Source organism: Diabrotica undecimpunctata, chromosome 5, assembly GCF_040954645.1.
Source record: "Diabrotica undecimpunctata isolate CICGRU chromosome 5, icDiaUnde3, whole genome shotgun sequence".
Classification (NCBI taxonomy): Eukaryota; Metazoa; Arthropoda; class Insecta; order Coleoptera; family Chrysomelidae; genus Diabrotica; species Diabrotica undecimpunctata.
In genome coordinates, this window is record NC_092807.1 from 84,573,790 (window position 1) to 84,580,393 (window position 6,604).

Below are 6,604 nucleotides of genomic sequence, written 5' to 3' on the forward strand. Positions count from 1 at the left end.
AATCTCCAGCAAACACTCCCCGTAATATCGTCAGAAATCAAATTGACTACATAACTATCAGTGAGCGTTACAGAAATGCAGTAAAGTCTGTAAAAACTCTTCCTGGTGCCGATGTTCCATCTGATCACAATCTGTTGTTAGCAGAAATAAAATTAAAACTTAAACGGATAAAGCAACAACGATCCTATAACAAACTGTATATGGATTTTATTATAAACAATAGCCAGATGATTGCAAACAATTTAGAGAGCAATTTTGATAACTATGAACAACAAGAATCCATCGAGGATCATTGGAACCAAATCAAAACGATTATAAGCAACTCAACTCCAAACTTAAAAGAGAGCAGTCAAAAAAAGCAACAGTGGATGAACGATGAGATTTTGAATTTAATCGACAAAAAACCCAATTTTAAGAACCAAAACGTAGAAGTGTATAAAGTAATTAATAAAGAGATAAGGACTAAAATAAAATCTGCAAAACAAACATACTTCGAAAACAAATGTTCAGAAATTGAAGAATTACAGGGAAAACATGATTAATTTAATATGTATACAAAAATAAAACAACTGACAGGTCAGAACAAAAAACAGGCAAATAACAACGTTGATAAAGACGGAAAACTGACTATCACTAATTCGCATAAAATAGACAGATGGAAAGAGTATATTGAGGAACTGTTTAGTGATGAAAGGTCCGAGCTTAAAATTAACGAAGTAGTTACAGGACCTGACATAACTATGGACGAAATTGAACAAGCAATACGATTAGCAAAGACCCGAAAAGGTCCAGATGAAATACCAAGTGAAATAATAAAGTGCTTCCAAAGTTCAGGTAAAATATCTCTCCTTCATCTGTTTAATAAAATTTATGAAACTGACTATATACCAACGGATTGGCGGCTGTCGACTTTTGTGACGATACCTAAAAAAGCAAATGCAAAAAGATGTAGTGACTACCGAACCATCAGTTTGATGAGTCTCAAATCTCAAAAATCCCTCTTTTATACCACTTAAAAGAACATAGTGAAGAATGACGGTACGCTGATCTATATCAGGTGTTGAATCAATAATTAGAGAGTAAAATTTCGCTTTCTGTAATTTGTTCACTCTTATGAGTTGCAGATATTTCAATACAATAGAAATAAATTCATCACATATTGTAGGGATAAATAATTTATTATACCAATCTTGAAGTTAGATTGAACTCAATAAATATTCCAAAGCACCTATTTAATTACCATTATTTTCACACAAAATCATTTTTACCACAAAACGTTAAAGTGTAAGAAATAAATTTGATTGCCGCTACCATAGGTAAAAGTACTTCCCTTCAATATATTTTTTTCAAATATTATTTTTAAACGCGTGCATAGTAAGTAGGAATGGGAACAATATATCCTCCATACATTAAATATATCAATATCGCTCAACAGTATTAGTACAGCATATTGGCACGTATGTAATATGATCCAGAATATATTACATACTAAAAAATACTATGTCTAAGTAGCCATTGTCAAGATCAATAGCGCCGATATAGGTAGTTAAAATTTTGAACACTTATTTTAACTGTTTATTATCCATATAAACGACTTGTGACTGAAATTACAAACTTATTTACTGTGCATAAAGAGATTCTTTATTACCTACAGTTATTAGTACACAAATTTGATTCGAAATATCGTCGAATAGTAATAGTCTGTATATAAAAATTAAATTTTTCATAAAAAGTAAATGATAAGCCATTAGTTAAGGGGTCAAAAGAAGGAGGCTTCACGAAGATTAAAGTACTAATGAGACCATTGCAATCGGATGTACCCTGGTGAATGATTAACTAATTAATTGGCTAATTATTCAATCACCCGTGCAATATGATTTTGTCAAATCGAACCATTTAGGACAACCTATTCTAATTATGTTTATAAAAATTGAGGGCATATCTAGAGATAAAGAAACTTTACTTTACTAAAACTCATAGGTAAGACATGTGTCTAACATAAATGTGACGTATTTCTAGTACAGATAAAACCATGTGATAAATAGAAAAGTGTTATCTTTGCCGGCAAAGAAGCAAAGAAAAACTCAAAGTGAGAGAGGAAAAAACCAGTCAGCTGAGAGAACTTTTCAACGATGTTGAGCTTGGATCCACCATCTACATCTCTCTCTCTCCAATAGCACTACAGCCCAAATCGGGCCTTGGTCTCCTCCAAACTATGCCTCCAATCTTGTCGGTCTCGCGCCGATCTTCTCCAGGTTCTAACTTCTAGCAAATTTTGCGCGTCCGCTGCCACTTCATCCTCCCATCTTCTGCGTGGCCTTCCTTTTGGTCTTGCGCCCTGCATTTTACTATCAAGGGCTCTTTTCGGCAATCTTTCTGTCTCCATTCTTACTACATGACCAGCCCAGGGAAGTCTCTGAAGTTTAACGAATTCTGAGATCGGTGTCTCTTTAAACAGTTGGTAGAGTTCATGGTTATACCTGTATCTTCATATTCCGTTTTCGTTAATAGGTCCAAATATCTTTCTTAGGACTTTTCTTTCGAAGACTTCCAGTTTTCTTTTTGTCTCTTCTGTCATCACCCATGTCTCGCATCCATAACATACTATTGGTCTGATAATAGTTTTGTAGACCCTGATTTTCGATCTCCAGTGTGTGTTGTTGGAGCGAAACACATGATCGAGTGAAAAATAAGCTTTGTTTCCCTTTACTATTCTTCTTTGGATTTCTAGCTCTTCTGTTCCATCCGTGTTTAATGTAACTCCTAAATATATGAAACTTTCTACCGTTTCAATATCGTCCTCTAATTCAACTGTGTGTCTGTTTCCCCTAGCTCTTGCCTGTGTTAACTTTTTTGTCATTTGAATATTTATTTCTAGTCCGGTCTCTTTTGCCTTTGATTTTAATTGTGAATATATTTCTGCCGCCTCTTCTGTTCTGCAACACATGATGCTGATATCATCGGCATAGGGCAATCTGTATTGATTTATTTGTTAGGAGATTACCTCTTCCAATAATCAGCTGTCTTATCACATATTCCAAGGTCAGGTTGAATAGTGTCGGTGCAAGCCCGTCTCCTTGCTTTAATCCTTGGGCTATCGTAAAATTTTCAGTGAGCTAATTTTGGACTCTGACAGTTGCTATTGGCGAATCCATTGTTGTTTTTACCAGTCGGATGTATTTTTGGGGGATATTAAAGCTCTGCAATATTTGATATAACTTGTTCCTATTAATTAAGTAGTAGGCTTGTTTAAAATCTATGAATATGTTGTGGACGTCAATGTCGTATTCCCACGATTTGTTTAAGATTTGTTTTACTGTGAATAGTTGGTCAGTTGTAGATCTTCCTTCTCGGAAACCGGTCGTTTGTTTAGTATGTAAGTAAAAATTTTGTACGCCGTGCACAAGAGGATTATGCCGCGATAATTTTCGCATTTTAGTTTATCCCCTTTTTTATAAATTGGGCATATATTCCCGGTTTTCCAATCATTAGGGATCTTTTCATCATTCCAAATCTTGTTCATGAGCACATGCATTTGTCCTACTAGGTGATCGCCACCTAATTTATATAGCTCAGGTGGGACGTTGTCAATACCTGGAGGCTTATTGATCTTTCGTGCTCGTATTGCCTGTTTTACCTCTTCCATCGTTGGGGGTTCTATATTTTCGGTGTCTCCCTCATTGTGATGCATGTCAATATGATCTTCATTTTCTTGTGTCCCTAAAAGAGTTTGGAAATAGGTTTTCCAGACTGATTTTATTTCTTTTGGACCACTGCTTATTTGCCCTTCTTGATTTCTGCATAGATTTGTTCGGGGTTTATATCCTTCTCTTAAATTGTGTATATATCTGTACGCCTGTCTTATATTGTTGCTCTGAACATTTTCTTCCATTTTCTGTATATTCCGTTTTCGTATTTTCTTTTCTTTGTTCGGCATATTTTATCTGCTCTCCATCTTGAATCTTGGTAACTTGCCCTTCTTTCTCTGGTTCTTCTTTCCATATATTTCTTGTGTTCTTCATTTCTTTTCTGTATGGCCTTATTACACTAGTCATTAAACCATTCCCTTTTTTTATTTTTCTTATTCTTGCCTATGATTTTTCTTGCAGAGTCAATAACTTTTGTTTTGATTTCTTCCCAATGTTCTTCGGTATCTAGTGCTGTCAGTGTTTGTGTTATTTCTCTTTCATAGTTCTGTATGACATCTTGTTGTTTAAATTTTTGTATATCTAGCTGTTCTGTTCTTTGTTCCTGTCTTTATTTCCTGTTTTTCTGAATTCTGCATTTGTATTTTATCTGTACTAGGAGATGGTCAGATCCGCAGCATGCTCCACTTCGGCTTTTCACATCTTGTATGCTTGTTGCGGCCCATTTGTCTATCAAGACATGATCAATTTGGTTAGCGGTTGTTCCTCCAGGCATAATCCATGTCGCTATGTGTAAATAGGTGACGATAAAAAAAAAGCTTTCTATGATCAGTTAGGTGGTAGACTTAGAAATATTCCAACTAAGAAATGACTCATAATAGAAGATAACTTCAACGCTAATATAGGCTAATTAGACAGAGGAAATGAACATATAGATGGAGGATACGGCATTGGAACTAGAAATAACGCAGCAGATAATATACTGGAATTAGCAGTAGCACTAGGTATGGCCACTGTTAGTAAATGCTTTTAGAAGAGAGAAAGCCAACTTACCAACCAATAGAAATATTAGAAAATCAGTTTAAATTCACGCAAGGCAAATCAACAACGGATGCAATTTTTATCATAAGGCAAGTAATGGAAAACTAATGTTAGAACAGGTGAGGGTAAGACTGATAAATTTCATTTAAGAATAGTATTGCATCAGGGGTCAGTGCTAATCCCTTATCTCTTCTAATTAGTGTTGGAAAAATTAACGAAAACATTTCAAGGAGATATCCCATGGTGCCTGATGTATGCTAACGATGTGGTGTTAGTAAGAGATAAGGAGAGAGAATTCAATTAATGATTGAGACAGTGAAGATGGGCGCTTGAGCAAAAAGGTACCAAGGAAGACAAAAACAGAGTATCTAAAGTGTGCATTTAAAAATTAACTTCAACTTCACTTTAAATCAGGTTGTAAGTTGACTGGTGAAATTATTGAAAAAAAATCGTTTTAGGTAGGAATCTAGATTTAATGTTACAAAGCAATGGGGAAATAGATGGAGATATAGTAGAATCAAATAAGGATGGATAAAATGGAAAGAAGCAAGTGATGTCTTGTGTGATAGAAAGGTTCTTACGAAACTGAAAGGTAAATTCCATAAAACGGATATAAAACCGTAAAACGACAGTTAAAAAAATAAGATCAATGAATGCATTTGAACAAAATGACAATGCTTAGATGGATGGGTCGCTTAAAAAGAAAATATTAAATTAAAAATTAAAATATTAGCAGAAGTCTAGGCGCAGCACCTCATCTATGCAAAAATGGGGAAGCATAGGTTACGATAATTAGGGCATGTTGATCGTCGACACGAGAGTCATGCAATACATAGAATTCTGGTTTTCCATGTCCCAGAAAGTAGTAGGAGAGAAAGACCGAAAAAGAGATGACGGGAAACGAATAGGAGAAATATGTGTATGAAAGAAATTCATCTTGATATGGCGAAAGATAGAAAGATATCTCTGTATATAAGGATAAGGCGTAAAGGGATAAAGGCAAAGAGAATGATGATGAAGAATCAGTAAATATGGTGATACTTGCATATATACATAATTTTTCAAAATAAATGAATCGCTTATTTTTATTAATTATTCGCTACTCGATTTATTCAAAATATTATATAACAAATTGTTCATATTTGTTAAATCAGTAATGTTAAAACTGTTTGAGAAACAGCTAGTTAAGAACCACCTTAAGTTAATGAAACCAATAATAAAAGAAAAGAGCTGATTCCAAACCGATAATTTTTATTCAGAGATAAAAAATATCCTATGATTAATTGAATATATAGAATTATCGATATAGGTAACTAAGTGAGAAACTTGTTGAGAAACACGTTTTAGAAAAAAAAAATTGTGCTAGTCTTTTTTGACATAGCTTAGGCCTTTGCTAAAGTATAGCATGGGAGTTTAACCTGCAAATAGTATACCTACATGGTCATAGTTGGAAATGACACTATCATACTCACAGTATTTGACAACAGCAAAGTAGCAGCAAAAAAATTATAACTGTTATTAAATAAAATTCATATGTACTTAAAATTGGAAACCTAAACTAAATGAGTCCAAATTAATGAACGTCAAGTTTATACATCTGAAAATCTAAAACATTAATTTTACAAAAAACGATGTCTAAATACCTTATGCATCTTTCACAAAATACATGGGAACTGTACTTGAGACTTATATAGTATATGTTAAAAAAGGGAGGAACTCAGAAAAGTTATCAGAAAATGTATCCGCAACTCCTATAGACATTAACTTGGTACTGATATCTCTGCTCCCCGATTTTAGCAAGCAGTCACCAAACCATTAAAACTGCTACATTCATACTTCCTATTATCCAACGATTAGCCATTGCAAGTAGAATATGCAAGGAAGTTTTTGGCAATTTAATAGGGTTTTTGTGTGTT